At 40.5% G+C, this 19,072-nt stretch overlaps 1 long non-coding RNA gene across 1 annotated transcript in view; it reads right to left on the bottom strand.

Moving 5' to 3' along the window:
• Positions 1–5,503: 5,503 nt before the first annotated feature.
• The window catches only part of LOC142761272 (uncharacterized), a 32,633-nt gene continuing 19,064 nt past the window's right edge, over positions 5,504–19,072 (bottom strand). The window contains exons 4-6 of the long non-coding RNA XR_012883589.1: positions 15,672–15,826; positions 15,001–15,055; positions 5,504–6,891 (exon numbers count right to left, since the gene is read on the bottom strand). This is a non-coding gene — a long non-coding RNA (uncharacterized LOC142761272). The remainder of the gene's footprint in view (positions 6,892–15,000; positions 15,056–15,671; positions 15,827–19,072) is intronic.

Raw genomic sequence — 19,072 nt, 5'->3', positions numbered from 1 at the left:
TGGCTGACTTTTCGGGCCTCTCGTCCCCTCCCAAACTGAGCTTTCCCTAGCCCCTTAGGATCTATGGGAGGTGGCTAGTGTAGTTGCTCTTAAGATTGTACAGACCTCCTCCACATGGGGAGACCGTAACAATACCCCTTCCCTCTCAAACCTGGCAAGACATTGGTTTTCTCTCTCTGTATCTCTTTCGTATCTCATTTTCTCTCACGCTCTGTCATGGGTACCCAGTTTATTGTTACTAACGTTACTACTTTATTGTTTATTGTTTCTCTTCCTGCATGATCATTATTGAACAGAACTTCGGCCTGCGTGCCGTGAGATTTATCTGCGATTTCCCGTGATCTATATGCGGATGCTTTTCTTTTATACTGTTCATCTTGTTGTATATTTTCAATAAAACAAAGATTTGATTAAAAAAAAAGAAATTCTGAGCTATATTGCGACCTTACCCTTTAGTTTTGCAAACAATCCTTTGCTTATTGCATTTGACCAATGACCCGCTCTGGGGGAAGGTCCCTTCTGACTCCATCTTAGTTTTCTGTACATAAATATCCACATTTAATTGATCCCTTTTTATTGGACTTGATGAATAAAACTGTCCATTCTCGAAATGCAATGTTTCTTAACAAAAAGCAACCTGGAGAATTTAATCTCTGTTTGGCTTGCTTTAATCATCAACCAAATTTGGCGCCGATAAGAAATTCTGTTGTTCTTTTAACTCCTCTTCTAGTGGATCATTGCTCTGGGATTTTATCTGTTTCAACAGCATATCAAGACAACTGCAATTGTCAGGTTGTCCCCTTTCATGAAATATAGAGTGTTGGGGGTGCACTCACTTTTCAAGGTGTGGGATCCCTGTATTTTATAAGCTGTTACTTTTCTAAAATTTCCAGTTTAAACCCAGATTTTTGGTCTATCTAGTTCTGGAGATTTTATGAAGATATGTGCACATAGACATAGGCCTAAGTGGTATGTATAAACTCTGCACATTTTACATTTTTCTTTTTCGGATGTTCAATTTGTCTAACTTTCTATTTGCGTCACACTATTAGCCACACATTTTTACGCAAAAAAATGCATTACAGTGCCTGTGTATATAAAGTGCTCAATGGCAGTTTGACTATGTATCAGGTGTCTACTTTCAGAAAAGGGTTTAGTATGCAGATTCTGCTGCGGCTTTGCCTAAAATGGGCATTAAATAGATCCGGACTAGCCGTTGCGTATTGAGGGGAAGAGGGCTTCCCTTCTCTCTATCAGTGCAGGATAGAGAGAAGGGACAGCCCTTTCCCTAGTAAAAGTAAAATAAATTCATACTTACCCGGCCGTTGTGTAGGTATCGCGTCCCTCTTTCGCCATCCAGCCCGACCTCCCTGGATGACGCGGCAGTCCATGTGACCGCTGCAGCCTGTGATTGGCCTGTGATTGGCTGCAGCCGTCACTTGGACTGAAACGTCATCCCGGGAGGCCAGACTGAAGGAAGAAGCAGGGAGTTCTCGGTAAGTATGAACTTCTATTTTGTTTACAGGTTGATGTATATTGTGATCGGAAGTCACTGTCCAGGGTGCTGAAACAGTTACTGCCGATCGTTTAACTCTTTCAGCACCCTGGACAGTGACTGTTTACTGACGTCGCCTAGCAACGCTCCCGTAATTGCGGGTGCACACACGTAGTCACGTGTAGCAACAAGTCCGCTACACGTCCGCACCGCAGCCTATGCTCCGCAGCGGAATTGTAAACGAACCCAACTAAAAAGCTGTGGAAGGCAATGGAGAAACGTGTACGCTGCGGATTTCCGCTGAGGACTGTCCGCAGCGGAAATCCAGAGCAATTCCGCCACGTCTGGTCATGCCCTTATAGTCATATGCATAGTTTGTATGCCATTGTGTATTGGCTAAACTTATAAACGTACTAATGTCTGTAAAAAATGTTGTTGAGCGTGTTTTATTGTGTAAAGCCTAGCATGGAAACAACTACTTTCCACTCTCAGTTTTGTAACTATTTAACAAAAATTTTAATTTTTGTTCGGTCATTATGGAGCCAAATATTTAAAGTAATGAAACGAGATAATGATGGTTTTAAGAAAAAATTGTTCAGGAAATTCTGTTTACTATAATGGGGCCTTTGCTAAATAAACAGCAGTAACTTGTAATCAGCTGGTTTTATTTTACAGGACCCAGGGGAAATAAGAGAAGCATTTAAGCTGATATCTTGCTTGTTTCTGGCCATGTTTCCACTTAGCATTCATGAAAATAAAGCTAATACAGTTAAAACCACAAGCACTTGTCAGAACTATCAATACACTTCTTGCATTTGTAACAAAAACAACATCTAATGCGATACTGTAAATGAGAAACCAAATGTTATTATCTTGGGTAAATTCTTCATTAGAAGAAGTAAACCTGTCACATAGAACTAAATTGTCAAGAAGATTTTAATATACCAGTCAATGAATGAGACTGCTTCACAAAACTGGCTTTGCACATTTTGGAAACAATATAAGGCTTCGTTCACATCTGCGTCAGGGATCCGTTCCGACGTTCCATCTGAGGTTTCCGTTTCCATCACCATTGATTTCATTGGTGACTGATTCGGTGCCAATGGTTTAAGTTTGTCTCCGTTGTGCAAGAGTTCTGTCGTTTTGACGAGATGAATCGCATAGTCGACTACGGTATTCATCTCGTCAAAATGACGGCACCCTTGCACAATGGAGTCAAACTGAAACCATTGGCACCGGCTCAGTCACCATTGAAATTGATGTGAACATAGCCTTACCCAGAGTATTTTGTTGTGTTTTGAACATACGCTGCCTGTAAAATGCATAATAATATTTTTGTTAGAAAACAAGTAAAAAGTAAATTGAAGACAACAATGCGATAAATTTGGGAGCCCTGACATTTTGCAGCGCACCAGATGATAAAAAACGGAGTCTACTCCTACTCATGCAGATTGTTACAATATAAGTGTAGAAAAAGCAAGCACAGTAAAAAGATTTTTGCTGCTGCTTTGTTTATTTTACACCAGATTTCGTACACTGTGACAAACCAGAACTGTGTGAATACTGAACAAGGTTAGGATGAGCTTTCAGCATTTAAATATTAACAAGAACACTTTCACTGACTGCACGCAGAGATTCTGAAAATGGTGAAGAATGTACAGACAAGTTATGTAAGAAATTTCCATAACTATTAGTTATAGAATGATTAACCCCTTCACGCAAATGGACATAACTGTAAGGGTATGTTCACACGCAAATGCAAAATACGTCTGAAAATATGGAGCTGTTTTCAGGCAAAAACAGCTCCTGAATTTCAGACGTTTTTGCAAGTACTCACGTTTTTCGCGGCGTCCATTACAGACGTAATTGGATCTGTTTTTCAATGGAGTCTTTGACGTGGGCGTTTTTTACACGCCGTCTTTTGACAGCGACGCGTAAATTACACCTCGTCTGAACAGAACATAGTAATACCCATTACAAGCAATGGGCAGATGTTTGCCGACGTAATGGAGCCGTCTTTTCAGGCGTATTTTAGCAGTGCACAGCCTAATAGGTTGCCGGATAGGCATGGATTGTTTATTACACACAGGCAATAATTCTTTGGTATACTGAGTATGCCAAAGCATTATAGAAGTGATCAATGGATCGCAATGTGAAGTCCCCTAGTAAGGCTTAAAATATTTTTAATTAAAGTTTATTAAAAACAAAAAAAATTGCATAATAAATAAAATATATATTTATTTTTTCCATAAAAAGTGTTTTTACTTTTGTAAATCGCAGTAGTTAGAATGACCTCTATAATAAAGTGAACATAATATTTAAGCCACATGTTAAACAATCTAATAATGTACTCCAAAACGGTTGTATTAAAAAAAAAAAAAACTTTTGCTGCAAAAAACAAGACCACATGTAGCTACATCGACGGAAAAAATAAAAAGTTATGGCTCTTGGAAAGTATAGACAGAAAAACAGTTTTTTCCATGACGTGCTACTATTGTTTAAAAGTAGTAATACATAAAAAGAACTATACATATTTGTAAAGCTGTAATTGTACCGACCCATAGAATAAAGGTAACATGTTGTTTATGCCGCACAGTGAACTGTGAAAAATGTCAACGCAAAGAAAACAATGGTATTTTTTTTTTTACCCCCAGTTAATCAATAAGATATTTGGCCTCAAAATTATGCCATTAAAATATACAACTTATCCTGCAAAAAACAAGTCATCATACAGCTACAAGACAGAAAAATAAAAACGTTATTGCTCTGGGAATGCGACGACGCAGTATCTTACAGCCGACACTTCAGAGTAACTAGCGGCATCGTGCTCTAGCACGATCCCGCTAGTTTAACTAGTTAAATGCCGCGGTCAATACTGACCGCAGCATTTAAATCGTCAGAAAGAGGGGGGTGACCCCCTCTAACAGCTCATCGCACCCCCCGTAACGCAATCGCGGGGGGGGGGGCGATGATTGCTATGGCTGCCTGGGGGCTTAATGAACGCCCCCAGGTCCGCCATCTTTGTACACCTATTAAGCCTTGCCTCCGGCACGGCTTAATAGGTGCCTGTCAGAATCACGATATACTGCAATACATTAGTATTGCAGTATATCGTGCAAGCGATCTAACGATCGCTGGTTGAAGTCCCCTAGGGGGACTAATAAAAAAAGTAAAAATAAGTTAAATAAAGTTTTTTTTGGTGTAAAAAAAAAAATATATATTCAAAGTTCAAAAAACCCCCCTTTTCCCATTTTCCCCAGAGAGCATAGTAAAAAAATAAATAAATAAACATAATTGGTATTGCCGCGTCCGTAACAGTCTGAACTATTATAATATATTGTTATTTAACCGGCACGGTGAACGCTGTAAAAAAAAAAATGTCTATTTTTTGGTTACCTCATCTCCCACAAAAAAAAAAAAAAAAAGTGATCAAACCATCGCATTTACACCAAAATGGTATTATTAAAAACTACAGCTTATGTCGCAAAAAATAAGCCCTCATACCGCTTAATCGACGGAAAAATAAAAAAGTTGTGGCTCTCGGAATTTGGCGACGCAAAATAAATTTTCTTTTTTACACTTAGGTTTTTACATGTAAAAGTAGTAAAACATAGAAAAAACTATATATATTTGGTATCTCCGTAATTGTATTGACCCACAGAATAAAGTTAACATGTTCTCTTAAGTGCACAGTAAATTCCGTAAAAACAGCGTGCAAAAAACCATGGAGGAATCGCTGTTTTTTTTCCATTTTCTACCCCACAAATAATTTTTTTCCCGTTTCTTATACAATAGAGCAGTTTGTCCTACATCATATTATTGTATAGTGCATGTTATAAAGGCTTAGCTTCTTATAACACAAATCACTGGAACAAGCTATGGAGACATTGACCCTCAAAAAGAATGTTGTGAGATTTTAGCTTAGAAGCCAACAGAATTGTGAATGCCACTCTGAAATATAATAATAATAATCTTTATTTATATAGCGCCAACATATTACGCAGCACTTTACAATTTAGAGGGAACATAAACAGACAATATCAGACATTACATAGTGACAAAACTAATTTACAATTCAGACACGAGGAGTGAGGACCTGCTCCCAAGAGCTTACAATCTATGAGGAAATAAGGGCGACACAAAGTGTAATGGTGCTTGTTCTGTAGAATGGTCAGGCCATCTTTTATACACATGGGGTGGCACACATAAAGCTGCATGAGCCGGTCACCAGCCAGTATCTGTGTATGACGGACATGAAGAGAAGGAGTGTGAGGGAATCTTATTCTGATGACTAATCTAAAAGGGGGGCCATGGAAAGGAGTCAGATCAGGGAATGTTATAGGCCTGTCTAAAAAGTTGTGTTTTCAGGGCACGTTTAAAGCTGTGGATATTGGGAATTAATCTGATTGTCCGGGATGGCGCATTCCGGAGGACTGGTGCAGCACGAGAAAAATCTTGGAGACGGGAGATGGAGGTTCGGATTGTGGCGGATGTTAATCGGAGGTCGTTGGCAGAACGTAGAGCACGGGTAGGCTGGTAGACAGAGGTGAGGGAGGAGATGTAAGGTGGTGCTGCACTATGGAGAGCTTTGTGGGTGAGAATAACAAGGTTGAATTTAATTCTGAAGGGGATGGGCAACCAGTGCAGTGACTGGCACAGGGTAGAGGCATTGGTGTAGCAGTTGGTCAGAAAGATGAGCCTGGCTGCTGCATTGAGGATAGATTGGAGAGGGAGAGTTTAGTGAGGGGGAAGACCGACTAATAATAAGTTACAGTAATCAAGACAAGAGTGAATCAGAGCAACAATAATATAAATATAATACAACTGTTACTCTGGATCAGTGCAAAACCATTTTTTAAGGGAAGATACACTTTAATGCATATTAAAATAAAAAAAAATTAAAATATTACATAATTTTAACTGCACAGAGCACTTGTAAAAAGAGAGTACATCACACAACCTGTTTCAGAGGCAGCATAGTAAGGTCGAATATGTGTTTAAAGGGTGCAAGGTCTGATAGCTTATTACGGCCCTCAAAGAGGTGCATAGGCAGTACTGTACATCATATGGAGGCACACAAAGTTCCGACTGATTCGTAGTCAAGGGGACTTCAGGTACAGCCTCCTTCAGATCATGTGAGCGATGTGCCAATATTTCACCCCCATGCAATGTTTTCCAAGTTTATCAATATATTTTAATTTATGTAATATACAGTACTGGACAGAGACAAGAATAACAACTTAAAGCGTAACATTACCTTATTACATTAGAAGGTAATTTGCCTGTAATGGGGTGTATTCCTTTTTTTTAGGATAGTGGATAGGCCAGTACAAATAATAAATCTTTGCCTTTATGGACAACTTGGCAGAGCTGCATCCAGAACTGTTGGTGTCTGGCTGAAATACACAAATGAGAATACGAAAAAAATTGCAAAACGGAATACTACTAAGTTACTGATTCTTTAATAGTAATACAAATAAATATCTGTCTATTATTCTGGGGTTTCAATAAGTTGGCATTTTTGGTAAACCCCTATCCAGTCTTCAGGTGTCCAAGACTTAGGCCTCATTCTTGCTTGCATGTGCATGTGTTTGCTCCATATTCTGTTCATATGGAGTAAGTTCAGAATATTGTGTCAATTATGTTGATGCTGTTGTTGTATGGAGGTGTTCACACCTCCAATATCCTGCTTGGATGTTTTCCCATGCACACTTTATTTTTTTTAATATGACGCATGGTCTATCAAATGCCATGTCATTTCTTAGCTTTCCTCATGTCTCATCATATCCTGAGATGAACAGCTTTAAAATAAATCATGATTTTGTGATACTCTGTCGTGAGATGTCTATGCTATATGTGTCTATGTGTGGCAACTCAATGGTTGTGATGTGGATTGCAGCCTGTCAAGGGTTTTGCTAGCATGTTGTGATATTGTATTGAATTTATCTAATGAGAAATTTGAGTGCAAATGCAAGAAAAGGTAAGGGTGGACAGATCTGAATATTCCCTCATACAGGGGCGTAAATAGGAAAGACTGGGCCCCATAGCAAACGCTTGACCCCCCCCCCCCCGATGCCACAAGCAGCCCCCGTTATAAATAGTGCCCCCTCTAGAATGTGCCATACAGCCCCCCTGTAGACAGTGCTATAAGGCCCCGCCTATAGACAGTGTCACACCCTATTTGTAGAAGGCGCCCCAACCTCCCCTTTGTAGATAGTGCCATAAAGCCCCCTGTAGATATCGCCATAAAGCCCTCACTGTATATAGCGCTATACAGCTCCCACTGTATATAGTGCCACACAGCCCCCCTCCCTTGTATATAGTGCCACACAGCCCCCCTTAGTAGATAGTGCAGCACAGCCCCCCACTTTGTAGATAGTGCCACACACAGACCCCTGTAGATTGTGCCACACAGCTCCATGTAGATAGAGGCCACAGCCCTCCCCTTGTAAATAGTGCCATACAGTTCCCCCATGTGTATAGTGCCACACAGCTCCCCCTTGTGTATAGTGCCACACAGCTCCCCCTTGTGTATAGTGCCACAAGGCAATGGCACGTCCGTGGAAGTTGTATCAGCCAGGGAGATGTCAATCAAACATGGAAAGGTGGGTTTGGAGGCAGGACTATGTGACTCTTCAGGATAGCAACACCGCCCCATGACCCTTTAATGAGTAATTAACATATAGTGTGCGCCGTTTTAAAAGTGGATTTTAAAGATTTTGCTGCATCTGAAAAACCATACAGGGCAATATTGTTAGGTCATGTATTACCGCATGGTGGCGGTTTAAGGGGTTAAAACTACCAGACAGGTTCCCATTAAATATACAATGAATTGAGAACAATTCCATCTGCCCTGCAATTTTGTTATTATAAATATATCCTATATAATTACAGATCCAGAACCGAGTTCTGACATATATACAGTACCACAACCAAGCTCAGTACATAAATACAGCACTAAAACCAAGCCCATACATATATATATACACAGCACCAGAATCAACCTCAGTAGATCAATACAGCACTAGATCCAAGCTCAGTACATATATACAGCACCAGAACAAATACAGCTCAATTTAGTGCAACCCCTGCCGTATCGGTTTGTACGGCGTAAAACTACAGCTCCCAGCATGGCCCGAACAATGGTGAGGATATGCTGGGAGTTGCTGTTTCACAAAAAAAATCATACCACCCATCATCTCGCTGCAGATCATACAGTGACTACAGTACTGATTAGAGGCAGAATAAACATTAAGTGACTCACCAGTGACGTCTCAGATTCTAGTTTCTTCTTACTTTCTTCTCCCTCCGCTCCAGACATTTATGATGGATTTCTACCGGCCATGACCCATTTCTGCAGTTTTCCGCTCAGATGTCTTCAGCTTCTCACTTTTAAAACATTTTTGCACCTATAAACGAAGTTAAAATTCTCAACACCTCTAAATATAATAAAGTGCCATACACTGTGTCCCTGATTATAATAGTACCATACACTGTGTCCCTGATTATAATAGTACCATACACTGTCACACACACACACACACACACACACACACACACACACACACACAAACACACACACACATGCACACACACACACACACACACACACACCGTGCCCCCTGTAGATAGTGCCCCCATAGCCCCCTGTAGATAGTGACCCCCATAGAGCCTCTATAGATAGTGCCCTACATAGAAGCCCCTGTAGATAGTGTCTCACATACAGCCCTCTGTAGATAGTGCCCACATATGGACTCCAGAGCTGCAAAGCAATATTGAGCCACCGTGCTGCCCTACATACAGCTTCCCCTATAGATAGTGCTCCACGTATAGCCCACCACTGCAGATAGTGTCTCACATATAGCTCCCCCTGTATATAGTGTCCCACATATAGCTCACCCCTCTAGACAGTGCCCTACATATAGTCACCATGTAGCTAGTGCCCCAATGGTAACCTACCCCAGTATATAGTGTCCCACATATAGCCCACCCTTATAGAAAGTGTTCTAAAAACAGCTCCCCTATAGATAGTGTTCTACATATAGCCCACCCCTGTATAGTGTTTCACATATAGCTCCCCCTGTATATAGTGCCTTGCACTTTTAGACCCCCCCTGCAGATGGTGGCCCACATCCCCACATATAAACCCCCTGTAGATAGTGGCCCACATCCCCACATATAGACCCCCTGTATATAGTGGCCCACATACAGACCACCCTTGTATATAGCAGCACACATATAGACCCCCTATATATAGTGGCCCACATCCCACATATAGACCACGTGTATATAGTGGCCCACATATACACACCCCTGTATATAGTGGCCCACATCCCCACATATAGACCCCCCTGTAGATAGTGCCCCACATCCCCACATATAGACCCTCTGTAGATAGTGACCCACATATAGACCCCCTATATGGTGGCCCACATAGAGACAACTCCCCCCCTGTAGATAGAGCCCCCACTATAGATAATGCCACTCACAGTTTTATTAGAAAAAAAAAAACGTTACATACTCACATGATCCCGTTCCTGCGCCGTCCGATGGCAATGCAGACCTGCTCTCTCCTGAGCAGGTCTGCTGGAGCTGAACAACGCGTCGTTCAATGACCCTGATTGGTGGGCCAGAATGACTTTCTGCTATGGGGCCCGCGGCTTGCGGTGGCCCGTGCCGCCAGCCGACACACCCCATATATGCCCGGTGGCGCCGCTAGCAGCCATTATGGCTGCTACAGTGGTAGCGCCGCTACTACGAGGCCCACGCCACCGAGCCTCCAACAAGTATGAGCTGGGCGACACTGGCCCTCTCATGCCCGTAGGCGTTGCTATAACTGGAGGGGGCCCCAGTGCTAGCGACAGCCAAATACATGCATTAGCACTGAATGGCCGGGCATGTTCCATGCCTGACCATTCAGCGCCTTACAATGACGCTGATTGGCAGGGCAAAAGGGCTTGCCCCGCCAATGAATGCCTTTCAATGATGCTAGCGGCGCTTCCGTGCTTGAAAGGCGCTGATTGACGGGGCAAGTCATTCTGCCACGCCAATCAGGGTCATTGAATGATGCGTCGTTCAGCTCCAGCAGACCTGCCCAGAAGAGAGCAGGTCTGTATTGCCATCGGAGAGCGCGGGAACGGGACCATGTGAGCATGTAAAGTTTTTTGTTTTTTTTCTAATAAAACTGAGTGGCATAATCTATAGTGGGGGCTCTATCTACAGGTGTATGTGGGCCGCTATATACAGGGGTGGTCTATATGTGGGCCACTATATACAGGGGGGTCTATATGTGGGGATGTAGGCCACTATCTACAGGGGGGTCAATATGTGGGGATGTGGGCCACTATATACAGGGGGTCTATATATGGGAATGTGGGCCACTATCTACAGTATATAGTGTATATAGTGTATACTGTATATAGATGGAGCACTATATACAGGGGAGCTATATGTGAGATACTATACAGGTGTGGGCTATATGTAGAGCACTATCTACAGGGGAGATGTTTTTAGGGCACTTTCTATAGGGGTGGGCTATATGTGGGACACTATATACAGGGGTGGATTACCTGTGGGGCACTAGCTACAGGGTGGCTATATGTAGGGCACTGTCTACAGGGGTGGGCTATATGTGGGATACTATATACAGGGGGAGCTATATGTGAGACACTATCTACAGAGGTGGGCTATACATGGAGAACTATATAAATGAGAAGCTGTATGTAGGGCATCACGGTGGCTCAGTGGTTAGCACTATTGCTTTACAGCTCTGGAGTCCATATGTGGGCACTATCTACATAGGGCTGTATGTGAGACACTATCTACAGGGGTTTCTATGTAGGGCACTATCTACAGAGGCTCTATGGGGGTCACTATCTATGGGGGGCTATGGGGGCACTATCTACAGGGGGCACGGTGTGTGTGTGTTGGTGTGTGGGACAGTGTTTGGTACTATTATAATCAGGGACACAGTGTATGGTACTATTATAATCAGGGACACAGTGTATGGTGCTCTATTATATTTAGAGGTGTTGAGAATTTTAACTTCGTTTATAGGTGCAGAAATGTTTTAAAAGTGAGAAGCTGAAGACATCTGAGCGGAAAACTGCAGAAATGGGTCATGGCCGGTAGAAATCCATCATATATGTCTGGACCGGAGGGAGAAGATAAGAACTAGAATCTGAGACGTTATCGGTGAGTCACTTAATGTAAATATTTATTCTGCCTCTAATCAGTACTGTAGTCACTGTATGATCTGCAGCGAGATGATGGGTGGTATGATTTTTTTTTTGAGAAACAGCAACTCCCAGCATATCCTCCCCTATTGTTCGGGCCATGCTGGGAGCTATAGTTTTACACCGTACAAACCGATACGGCAGGGGTTGCACTAAATTGAGCTGTATTTGTTCTGGTGCTGTATATATGTACTGAGCTTGGTTCTGATGCTGTATGTAAGAACTGAGCTTTAATCTGGTGCTGTATATACGTATGAGATTGGTTTTGGTGCTGTATATATGTACTGAGCTTGATTCTAGTGCTGTATTTATGTACTGAGGTTGGTTCTGGTGTTGTATATACAGTGAAGGAAATAAGTATTTGATCCCTTGCTGATTTTGTAAGTTTGCCCACTGTCAAAGACATGAACAGTCCAGAATTTTTAGGCTAGGTTAATTTTACCAGTGAGAGATAGATTATATAAAAAAAAAAAGAAAAGAAAATCACGTAGTGAAAATTATATATATTTATTTGCATTGTGCACAGAGAAATAAGTATTTGATCCCCTACCAACCATTAAGAGTTCAGCCTCCTCCAGACCAGTTACACGCTCCAAATCAACTTGGTGCCTGCATTAAAGACAGCTGTCTTACATGGTCACCTGTATAAAAGACTCCTGTCCACAGACTCAATTAATCAGTCTGACTCTAACCTCTACAACATGGGCAAGACCAAAGAGCTTTCTAAGGATGTCAGGGACAAGATCATAGACCTGCACAAGGCTGGAATGGGCTACAAAACCATAAGTAAGACGCTGGGTGAGAAGGAGACAACTGTTGGTGCAATAGTAAGAAAATGGAAGACATACAAAATGACTGTCAATCGACATCGATCTGGGGCTCCATGCAAAATCTCAACTCGGATCTTCAGCTTCCTCCATAAGTTTTCGATAGGATTAAGGTCTGGAGACTGGCTAGGCCACTCCATGACCTTAATGTGCTTCTTTTTGAGCCACTCCTTTGTTGCCTTGGCTGTATGTTTCGGGTCATTGTCGTGCTGGAAGACCCAGCCACGAGCCATTTTTAATGTCCTGGCGGAGGGAAGGAGGTTGTCACTCAGGATTTGACGGTACATGGCTCCATCCATTCTCCCATTGATGCAGTGAAGTAGTCCTGTGCCCTTAGCAGAGAAACACCCCCAAAACATAATGTTTCCACCTCCATGCTTGACAGTGGGGACGGTGTTCTTTGGGTCATAGGCAGCATTTCTCTTCCTCCAAACACGGCGAGTTGAGTTAATGCCAAAGAGCTCAATTTTAGTCTCATCTGACCACAGCACCTTCTCCCAATCACTCTCAGAATCATCCAGATGTTCATTTTCAAACTTCAGACGGGCCTGTACATGTGCCTTCTTGATCAGTGGGACCTTGCGCGCACTGCAGGATTTTAATCCATTACGGCGTTACCAATGGTTTTCTTGGTGACTGTGGTCCCAGCTGCCTTGAAATCATTAACAAGTTCCCCCCGTGTAGTTTTCGGCTGAGCTCTCACCTTCCTCAGGATCAAGGATACCCCACGAGGTGAGATTTTGCATGGAGCCCCAGATCGATGTCGATTGACAGTCATTTTGTATGTCTTCCATTTTCTTACTATTGCACCAACAGTTGTCTCCTTCTCACCCAGCGTCTTACTTATGGTTTTGTAGCCCATTCCAGCCTTGTGCAGGTCTATGATCTTGTTCCTGACATCCTTAGAAAGCTCTTTGGTCTTGCCCATGTTGTAGAGGTTAGAGTCAGACTGATTAATTGAGTCTGTGGACAGGAGTCTTTTATACAGGTGACCATGTAAGACAGCTGTCTTTAATGCAGGCACCAAGTTGATTTGGAGCGTGTAACTGGTCTGGAGGAGGCTGAACTCTTAATGGTTGGTAGGGGATCAAATACTTATTTCTCTGTGCACAATGCAAATAAATATATATCATTTTGACTATGTGATTTTCTGTTTTTTTTTAAATATAATCTATCTCTCACTGGTAAAATTAACCTACCCTAAAAATTCTAGACTGTTCATGACTTTGACAGTGGGCAAACTTACAAAATCAGCAAGGGATCAAATACTTATTTCCTTCACTGTATGTATGGGCTTGGTTATAGTGCTGTATTTATGTACTGACCTTGGTTCTAGTGCTGTATATATGTCAGAGCTTGGTTCTAGTGCTGTATTTATGTACTGAGCTTGGTTGTGGTACTGTATATATGTCAGAACTTGGTTCTGGATCTGTAATTATATAGGATATATGTATAATAACAAAATTGCAGGGCAGATGGAATTGTTCTCAATTCATTGTATATTTAATGGGAACCTATCTAGTAGTTTTAACCCCTTGAACTGCCACCATGCGGTAATACATGACCTGACAATATTCCCCTGTATGGTTTTTCAGATGCAGCAAAATCATTAAAATCCACTTTTAAAATGACGCACACTATATGCTAATTACTCATTAAAGGGTCATGGGGCGGTGCCGCTATCCTGAAGAGTCACATAGTCTTGCCTCCAAACCCACCTTTCCATGTTTGATTGACATCTCCCTGGCTGATACAACTTCCTCGGATGCGCCATTGCCTTGTGGCATTATACACAAGGAGGAGCTGTGTGGCACTATACTCAAGGTGGAGCTGCATGGCACTATACACATGGAGGAACTGTATGGCACTATTTACAAGGGGGAGGGCTGTGGCTCTACCTACAGGGAGCTGAGTGTGACGCAATCTACAGGTGTCTGTGTGTGGCACTATCTACAAAGGGGAGGCTGTGCTGCACTATCTACAGGGGGCTGTGTGGCACTATATACAAGGGAGGGGGCTGTGTGGCACTACATACAGTGGGAGCTGTATAGCGCTATATACAGTGGGTGCTTTATGGCGATATCTACAGGGGGGCTGTATGGCACTATCTACAAATGGGGTGTGACACTGTCTATAGGCGGGGCTATATAGCACTGTCTACAGGGGGCACTATTTATAAGGGGGGCTGCTTGTGGCACCTGGGGGGCCCCGTTCAAGAGTTTGCTATGGGGCCCAGGCTTGCCTAGTTACGCCCCTGGCTACATTTCTATACTTTGAAGAATGAATTCCTAATTCTTAGCAAGAAATATCTTGTGTTGTGGTTAAATGTGTCTTTTATTAAGATAGTCGACTGTTTTCATTTTATTTCATAGCCTACCAAAGCTTTCAATTGAGTAGAGAAAAAGTATTTACTAATGCGTTGAGAAAAAAAATAATGACTTACTTTTCTAAAGATTGTCTTTCAAAAGCCAAACCCACTGAAATGTTAAGATGTCAAACTAAGAGAAGAAAATCATATTGGTACTAATGTTACAGGTTAAACTTATAATTTTATACATTTTGCATTTTAATTTATACATGCTGATTCAAAGTCAGATTATATTCTGTAGATCCTTTGCCTTTGTCTACCTACAGGGTGGAACAAAATGCATGAATGTATTTACAGTGCTTGCCATTCATTCTACACACGAATAAATTGTAAGAATAAAAAATGAAAAAGTGACAGGAAATTATGCGCATTTTGATTGCAAACACTGTCTACACGTTTAACATCTAAGCATAAAACGTTTTGAAAATAGTTTAAATTAATGTGAAAAAATAATAAAATTCTTAAAATGGGAGACATACCTAATATTTTGCAGATGAGTTAGAAAATATGCTCTATTTGATATTTTTGGGGCTTGAGGGATTACAATGCAAATATGGAGTCCAAGTTATCTGATACAAATACTTTTCTTGTTGGAATACTATCAATTATATTATTTATATCCAATAAATCATTAATCCTATTTTACAACTTTTTGGCTATTCAGCACTTGTTTCTTCTCTTTTGGCTTTGCATATATCTTGTGAGTATATCCTTACACGTGGTTTGGCATATACGCCATGACTCACCAGATGCATTCTATCGGCACTCTCATGTGCATAATTATTGCTATATTTTTGTTTCATTATTAATTCCAGTCAGGGAGAGTACGGCATCATTTCCTCCATGTTTCTTCACAACATGTTTGATGAAGAGATGGTTCTGTTATTCCTTCTTCAGGTTCCTACAATATTCGAGGAAATATCTTTTAGAAATTTTTTGATCTGTCTACATTTTGTAGGCTACACAGACATAATATGAGGTGAACAACATTTAGTGTGTCATAACTGATCATCTTCATGATGGAAAAAGTAAGCTTGGTTCTTGAAAACCCAAATTTTGTTATACCATTACCCATATGTGCACAAGTGATATAGTTTTCCCTGTCAGGTTTGAGGATATTCATTTTAATTTACTTGTGTGTATTTGCAAGACAGGATGGAGCCAAGACATTTTTAATGCATTATACTTTTTTTTTTTATTTACCTGTGGGTTACCTAGGACTACTTTCTCTAAGACAGGGCCACTTTTGATGATAGACCAATTTTTCTTAATAAGATTTTTTTTTACTTTGTGAGCTTGATTTCAATATTGCGGTTTGAAAGGGAGGTTGTAGCTTCTAGCCCCAATTTGTTAGTTTGGATATGTGACGTAGTGGTATTCTTTTTCTTTATTAACCTTCTCTAGTAACTTTTTGAATAGCCTGTTTCTCAATTATTGTGATTAGTGATTCTGCTTGTGTTTCGAAATCCTTTGTTTTGTGCAATTCCTGCTTATGCATTTCAATACATCAAAATTAATATTGGTTTTCCACTGTTGGTGATGATTACTGTTAAAATGAAAAAAAAAAAACCTTTTAGAATCATTGAATTTGAAAAAAGTTTAAGTACATATCTTATTGTTTTAAAAATAGGATTAAATCCTATATTGTCTATACAGTATATCTACCATAATAGAGATGATTCTTCCAGAAAGGGTTGAAAGGGAATATTTGTAAAACTTCCCCCACTATCCCCAATAAAATGTAGCTAAGCTGAACGTGAATTTTGTGCTTATTGCAGTCCAACAAATTTGGAGAAAGAGCTGATCCTGAAAGCTTAAATAGTGTGCTAAAATAAAGAACATACTCAGTTATATAAAGTCTTTTTGTTGTTGAGGCTTAAGAGGGTCTTGATCAAGATAATAGGAGACAGTTTAAATTCCCAAAATGTTTGATAGTACAAAGCGCTCATATCACTAGTAATGAGAAAAACGTGATGGAGATGTGGGGTATTCTTTATCTGAGAAGGTAAATGTTTTGGTAAATGAAAATCAATATATTGACTTGTGATACTGTTCAATTTTTGGATATTAGGAAGGTGATAATATATAGGTGTCTTACGATTTATGATATGTAGAAAAGCTTTCTCTTATTAGTTGATGGATTATCTATCCAGATGGTGAGACAGAAGGTAGCTAATTTCTGTGATGAATTTAGATGAGGGATTGTAAATCAAAAGATTGTAATATGTACTATCACTCAAAATGATGACTTATTTGTGGCAGTCTATTCTATTTTGAATAGCAATATACCCCCTTCTTCCATTGTCAGCTGGTTTTATCACCAAACTATATTAATCTTCAAGATTTGTAAGCAATTTAGACTACTTTTTAGTGAGACTGTGTTGTTTGTATGTCGATATAGTGGAAAAATCACATCTGTCTGTTAAAAATTATTTATAAATTTGCCTTTGTCTTCCAGGGGGTAAAATATGGATAGATTCTTGAAAATGTTGTAAAATTTGAATGAATGGTAAAAGGAGTGAGGAATGAAAAATGATTAGCCAAAAATTCTATCTCAGGAGTGTGGTTTTGAGTAAAATGTCATTGGGTGTCAACTTTGGTTCTTTTCTAGCTTTACAATATGATCCCACATGAAGGTGATTTGGCACAGGAGGGTATTTTTCTAAAGGTAAAAGCAAATTGGAGGAAAAAAATCTTCATATTAGCCTATGTTTAAAAAAAAAATAAAAAAAAATCTCATGCTTTGTTCCTACTTTCTCCAAGTAGGTTTTGCAAAACAGGTAAAAACACCTAAAATACTCCTATATTCAGAGCCACTGCTATATCGCTTCCAGGAACAATTTACATTCTACTGAACAAGACGATATTGCCCTAGGGAGTGCCCATATTTCCCACTTTTCATTTTTTAACATCCAAGTAGATATTGGATGACATGGGACAATTAATTTTTTAGGGCATTTTTTGCATGAATGGATATTTGTATTCCGTTATAATAATGGTTTGTCTAAATAGGTATCTGTTCATTGTTTAGACCTGAATTTGCCTGGGTTTTGAAGGGTACATTGTTTACTATCATGTGAATAATAAAAAAAAAAATATTTTCCTCATAACCTTTGTTATTTATCTACAACTATTTAATACAGATCCCTATTTTTGTAGCTAATTTCTTATACTACTGATACTCAGATGCTGTAATTGAAATTCCCCTTTCAGGAAGTTATCCATACATTTTTACATATTCGCTCACTTCTATTTGAGGCTCTATGACACTATTTATCTTTGTATGGCCATATTTACCTAAATGTTGTTTGTGATATTTACCTCAGTGCTATATGACATTATTTAACCCCTTAGTGATCACCAATACGCCTTTTCACATCGGTCACTAAGGGGCCTTAGGCTAGGCTGACGCCTTTTCACGTTCGCCTAGCCTAAGTCCTGCACGGGTCCCCTGTGCAGGCTGGAGCCAGGGCTCAGCTGTTTGATGACAGCTGAGCTCCTGCTCCAACGCCCGCGATCGAAGTTTACTTCGATCGCGGCCGTTTAACCCGTTAAATGCCGCCGTCAATAGCGACCGCAGCATTTAACTTTGTTTACAAAGGGAGTGAGCTCCCTCTGTCACCCATGGGCGGCCCGCGAATGCAATCGCGGGTCTCCGATGGGGTGTCATGGCAGCCGGGGGCTTGATAAAAGCCCCCAGGTCTGCCCTGGACATATGCCTGTTAGGATGCGCTGGAGGCACGTCCTAACAGATTGCCTGTCAGATTTACACTGACAGGCAATAATGCTCTGGTATACGAAGTATACCAGAGCATTATATCAGCGATCTGAAGATCGCACAGTAAAGTCCCCTAGTGGGACTAATGAAATAAATAATAAATGTGAAATAAAGATTAATAATAAAAGTTACAGTAAAAAAATAAATAAAACCATTTTTTTCCATAAAAAGTGGTTTTATTTAGTAAAAGTGTAAAAAAAAAAAAAAAAGTACACATATGTGGTATCGCCGCGATTGTAATGACTCCATTAATAAAGTTAATATGTAATTTAAACCGCAAGGTGAACACCGTAAAAAAAAACGCAAAAAACAATGGCGAAATTGCTATTTTTTTCCATTGCCCGCCAAAAAAGTCATAATAAAAATGAA

This window comes from Rhinoderma darwinii, chromosome 4, assembly GCF_050947455.1.
Source record: "Rhinoderma darwinii isolate aRhiDar2 chromosome 4, aRhiDar2.hap1, whole genome shotgun sequence".
Lineage (NCBI taxonomy): Eukaryota > Metazoa > Chordata > Amphibia > Anura > Rhinodermatidae > Rhinoderma > Rhinoderma darwinii.
Note: the sequence above shows the minus strand (reverse complement) of the source record. Positions and strands in the feature narration are given on the sequence as shown.